We start from the raw sequence: 5,371 nt of genomic DNA, 5'->3' as shown, positions 1-5,371 counted from the left end.
CCCTAGATGAGGAATTGAGTGCCTGATCTCTGTCTTAGGCCAACCTGAGACCACCCCCACCCCAGCCCCACCTCCCACCCCCTGCCTAATCCTTCAGATGAGAAAGTTCTGTTTCCTCCTTCCTTTGTGCAGGACCAACCCTGGCTAAAGAATCTTCCCCCTCCTCCTCCTTTCCCTCCCACCTCTCTTTTCCCTCCTTCCCTCCTTCCCTCCCCCTTCCCAGCCTGGCCACGAATAAAGCTCATAACGCTACCTTCCGAGCAAGCCGAGTGGAGGGAGGCAAAGGCCAGGCCGAGGATCAAGGCGGCTCGGGTGGCAGCGGGGAGGCTCTGCATGCTGGAAGCTGTGCCGAGTGCCGGGTGCAGGTGAGCCGGTCTCGCAGAGTTGTGCTGAGTGCCTACTGCAGGTGAGCCGACTCCAGCCTGCAGGAGCTGGAAAGCAACTTATGCTGGGTGTTTGGGGGAAACACGACGGGGTGGAGCAAAGGAAACTTGGCCTGTCACACCTTCTCTCACCTCTCTAGAAGGGAAGCCAAACTGTTGGCTGAGGAAGGAAGGGAGGGGCAAGCTATGCCCTTCTCCCCTGAGCACAAATTTTGTCCTTACTGAGAAAAAAGGGGAGGATAAGAGAGATCTGTGTCATGCTGGTTCTTGGGACATGGGTTTGCTACCTCTCCCATCTGCCGGTGTAGCATGGATGCTCAATTCCATTTGGTTCAATATTCACTGAGCACCTACTGTGTGCACTGATTGCACTATGCTGAAGTCGGGAGATACCTGCTCTCGAAGTGCGTTAATTACAAACACACATCATTCAACCCCCGAGCGGTGTTCGGGGAATGGCTTGGGAAGGATAAAGCACTGTGGGTTTCAACAGTGGAGGTCACATCTGCTGGTGGGACGCTTCAAGAAGAAAATGGCATTGGAGATGGGGCATGAGGGCTCACCCTGTAATCCCAGCACTCTGGGAGGCTGAGGCAGCAGAACCGCTTGAACCCGGGAGGCGGAGGTTGCAGTGAGCTGAGATCACACCATTGCACTCCAGCCTGGGTGACAAGAGCGAAACTCCGTCTAAAAAAAAAAAGAAGAAGAAGAAGAAACATCAGCAGCATACATGCACAGAGAAAAGTTCACGTGAGGACCCAGTGAGAAGGCATCTATCTGCAACCCAAGTAGGGAGGCCTCAGGAGATATCAAGCAATCAACACCTTGATCTTGGACTTCCAGCCTCCAGAATGATGGCTGTCGAAGAAAATTAAACATCATACAAGCAAGCCCAGAGATTGCCAGAATACGCAGCACATAGATTGATTTGTGATCAAGGAGTGGAAAGATAAAAAGGACTTCAGCATGAATTCTTAAAGTCCTGTTGGCTTGGGGTGTGGGATTGGGTTAGGGATCTGAGGCATCCAGGTTCCTGTCCATAACTGACAATAAGAAGAGAGATGATCTCTAAGTTCATACTGTTCAATACGGCAGCCACTAGCCACTTGTGGTTGTTTAAATTTATTACAATTAAATTCAGTAAAAAACTCAGCTTCTTGGTTACATTAGACACATGCCAAGGGTTCCATTGCCACGTGTGAATAGTGGCTACCATATTGGAAGCACCATTCAGACATGGGACATTTCCACTCTCAGTGTAAGTTCTATTATTAGACAGTGCTAATGCTGACCTAGGTAGATGGAAACCAAGAGATGGATTGGAAGAACCCTCCTGGAAATTATATTACTGTTCATTCTGCTGCTTTGGGAATGCAAAAAGGAAAAAAAAAAAAAAAGGTGGTGGGTGTGGAAACTCTCAAGGCTCCCCTGACTATGGGTCAACGTGTCCTTCAAAGGTGCGTGTTGTCACACAGCAGGACGAGTTAAGAAGAAACCTGCTGTTTAGCTAAAACCATGAAATTGCTGCTGAGACTAATTTTATGCCACCCAACCCCCAAGCCACTCCAATGTCCTGCTTAAAGTATAGTAATTGCCTCGATGCAATCTGTTACTGTAAATTATTTACAGCTAAATGGCTTAGAGCCTGGTCTTTATTTGTTTTGGAGAAACTGATTCCTCACTATTCTAATTTTCCTTATGACTCAAATAACTTCCTTGGCCCTGACTTTCATCTCACCTCTACACCTAGAATGGAAGTTGTCCTCTTCCAAAGTGAGTGGAAAAAAACCCTAGTCGGCTGAATGCTAGGGTTAGGTTCAAGCTTATGAAATTGCCATTGTTACAGGTCAAAATTGTTCGGTATCAGCAATTTTCTATGGTTCAAATGGAATAGCCCCGGTGAAAATTCCTAAGAATTTAAACATCACCCTCCTCCCTTATAAGCAGAGCCAGAAGCGAGGGAGGGACTGGCCCACTTGGGGCTATTCCACAGGAAAAGCTGCTGGGAAGACCCAACAATTCAGTGCAGTTAAACTTGTCTTCTAATTTTCAGCTCCCATCACAAGCAAGGCACTGTCAGGGTAAGTAGAAAGAAACTCAGGAGGGGTGAAGCTGGAAAATAAAATGAATGTGCTTGCCATAATTGCTGACATTCACTGTGTGCGTTCTATGGATTATTTCTTTTGTTGTTGTTATTGTTTTTTGGTTTTTTTTTTTTTTTGAGATGAAGTCTTGCTCTTTCGCCCAGGCTGGAGTGCAGTGGCCCAATCTCAGCTCACACTGCATGCTCCACCTCCCGGGTTCACACCATTCTCCTGCCTCAGCCTCCTGAGTAGCTGGGACTACAAGCGCCCGCCACCACGCCTGGCTAATTTTCTATGGGCTATTTCTAAGTTCTTTACATGAAATTATATCAATTCCTCTTGACAAGCACTATGATGGTCCCCATGAGATAAAGGAGGAAACTGGGCATAGAGAGGGAAAGTAATTTGCTTGAGGTCACATAGCTAGTGAGTCATGGAAGATGGAGTTGGGTTCAGGCTCAGCGGCTCAAGAGCGCACGTCTTGAACCTCAACACCAACACCCCTGGCAGTGGCTGCAGAAGAGAGTCTGAGGATGAGAGGGGCAGATACAGGACTCTGGGTTGCAGGGTTGGTTTTGGGAGTGAGAGAGTGTTTTAGGGCATAGAAAATGTGGTGGTGTTCTGAGGTGGCTGAGAACAAGATCAAAGCCAGGAGCATGAGATGGTAACCAAGGTCCCTCTGCCATGAGTTGCAGACCCCGGCCTGGCAGGGCAAGGCAGGGGGTGTAGATCAGCCTTCCAGCCTCTGTAGGAAAATAGGGAGATAACCCACATTTCCAGTGCCTGGGGAGGCAGGAGGGTGGGAGACAGTGAATGGCAGCCCTCCTGGCAGTCAGGTTCTGTGAAAGTCGCAGAGAAAGTACAGGGGGCAGAGAGGGACAGAGGACTTAGGAAAGGGAAGGTCAGACACAAGTGTGCACGGACAGGATTGCAAAGCACGAGAGCTCAGTGGGGCTGAGAAGGAGCCTTCAGGACACAGCAGACCAAGAGATGTCACTTTGGTCCTCTGATGGGTGAGACTCCAGCAAATGACTTTTTCCTTTCTGTGTGGCAAAGGCCAAGAGAGGTGACTGCTCCTACCCTAGATGAGGAATTGAGTGCCTGATCTCTGTCTTAGGCCAACCTGAGACCACCCCCACCCCAGCCCCACCTCCCACCCCCTGCCTAATCCTTCAGATGAGAAAGTTCTGTTTCCTCCTTCCTTTGTGCAGGACCAACCCTGGCTAAAGAATCTTCCCCCTCCTCCTCCTTTCCCTCCCACCTCTCTTTTCCCTCCTTCCCTCCTTCCCTCCCCCTTCCCAGCCTGGCCACGAATAAAGCTCATAACGCTACCTTCCGAGCAAGCCGAGTGGAGGGAGGCAAAGGCCAGGCCGAGGATCAAGGCGGCTCGGGTGGCAGCGGGGAGGCTCTGCATGCTGGAAGCTGTGCCGAGTGCCGGGTGCAGGTGAGCCGGTCTCGCAGAGTTGTGCTGAGTGCCTACTGCAGGTGAGCCGACTCCAGCCTGCAGGAGCTGGAAAGCAACTTATGCTGGGTGTTTGGGGGAAACACGACGGGGTGGAGCAAAGGAAACTTGGCCTGTCACACCTTCTCTCACCTCTCTAGAAGGGAAGCCAAACTGTTGGCTGAGGAAGGAAGGGAGGGGCAAGCTATGCCCTTCTCCCCTGAGCACAAATTTTGTCCTTACTGAGAAAAAAGGGGAGGATAAGAGAGATCTGTGTCATGCTGGTTCTTGGGACATGGGTTTGCTACCTCTCCCATCTGCCGGTGTAGCATGGATGCTCAATTCCATTTGGTTCAATATTCACTGAGCACCTACTGTGTGCACTGATTGCACTATGCTGAAGTCGGGAGATACCTGCTCTCGAAGTGCGTTAATTACAAACACACATCATTCAACCCCCGAGCGGTGTTCGGGGAATGGCTTGGGAAGGATAAAGCACTGTGGGTTTCAACAGTGGAGGTCACATCTGCTGGTGGGACGCTTCAAGAAGAAAATGGCATTGGAGATGGGGCATGAGGGCTCACCCTGTAATCCCAGCACTCTGGGAGGCTGAGGCAGGTGGATCACTTGAAGTCAGGAGTTCAAGACCAGCCTGGCCAACATGGTGAAACCCCATCTCTAACAAAAATACAAAAATTAGCCAGGTGTGGTGGTGCATGCCGGTAGTTCCAGCTACTCAGGAAGCTGAGGCAGGAAAATCGCTTGAACTTGGAAGGCAGAGGTTGCAGTAAGCTGAGATCCTGCCCTACATTCCAGCCTGGGTGACAGAGGAAGACTCTGTCTCAAAAAAGAATGGAAAGGAAAGGGAGGGGAGGGGAGGGAAGGGAAGAGAGAAAATGGCATTTGGCTCGGGCCTTGAAGGATGGCTAGAATTGTGATAGGGGGAGAGGGGAAGATGGCACTGTAGGTAGAGGGACAGATGAGTAAAGACCCAGAGGTAAGGAGGTGTCAGAGGTGGGCTGTACCAGCAGCACCTGGAAGGCCAGGTGAGCCGAGGTGGGTGAGGTGGGGAGGCTGGAGGAGAGCTGTGGGCTGAGCTTCTGTGTGCCTCGTAGAGGAGTCTGAAACAAAGCCAGGAAGCAAAGGGGAAGGTTCTGGAGAGATTTCGAGCTGAGGAGTAACTTGACTCGAGTTCTGCATTCAGTCTAAATCATTTATTGAAAACCCACCATGTATATAAAAGGTCTTGGCCGGGCGCGGTGGCTCACGCCTGCAATCCCAGCACTTTGGGAGGCCAAGGCAAGCAGATCACGAGGTCAGGAGATCGAGACCATCCTGGCTAACACGGTGAAATCCCGTCTCTACTAAAAATACGAAATATTAGCCGGGCGTGGTGGCGGGCGCCTGTAGTCCCAGCTACCCGGGAGGCTGAGGCAGGAGAATGGTGTGAACCCGGGAGGCGG

At 50.8% G+C, this 5,371-nt stretch overlaps 1 protein-coding gene across 1 annotated transcript in view; it reads left to right on the top strand.

The window, feature by feature from the left end:
* Window positions 1-3,789: 3,789 nt before the first annotated feature.
* ATP6V0A4 (ATPase, H+ transporting, lysosomal V0 subunit a4) overlaps window positions 3,790-5,371 on the top strand; it is an 87,519-nt gene continuing 85,937 nt past the window's right edge. The window contains exon 1 of the mRNA XM_011941556.1: window positions 3,790-3,952. The gene's annotated coding sequence lies outside the window, so the exon portion shown is untranslated. The remainder of the gene's footprint in view (window positions 3,953-5,371) is intronic.

Source organism: Colobus angolensis, unplaced genomic scaffold (genome assembly GCF_000951035.1).
Source record: "Colobus angolensis palliatus isolate OR3802 unplaced genomic scaffold, Cang.pa_1.0 Scaffold2, whole genome shotgun sequence".
Classification (NCBI taxonomy): Eukaryota; Metazoa; Chordata; class Mammalia; order Primates; family Cercopithecidae; genus Colobus; species Colobus angolensis.
This window is presented reverse-complemented; position numbering and strand designations above follow the sequence as displayed.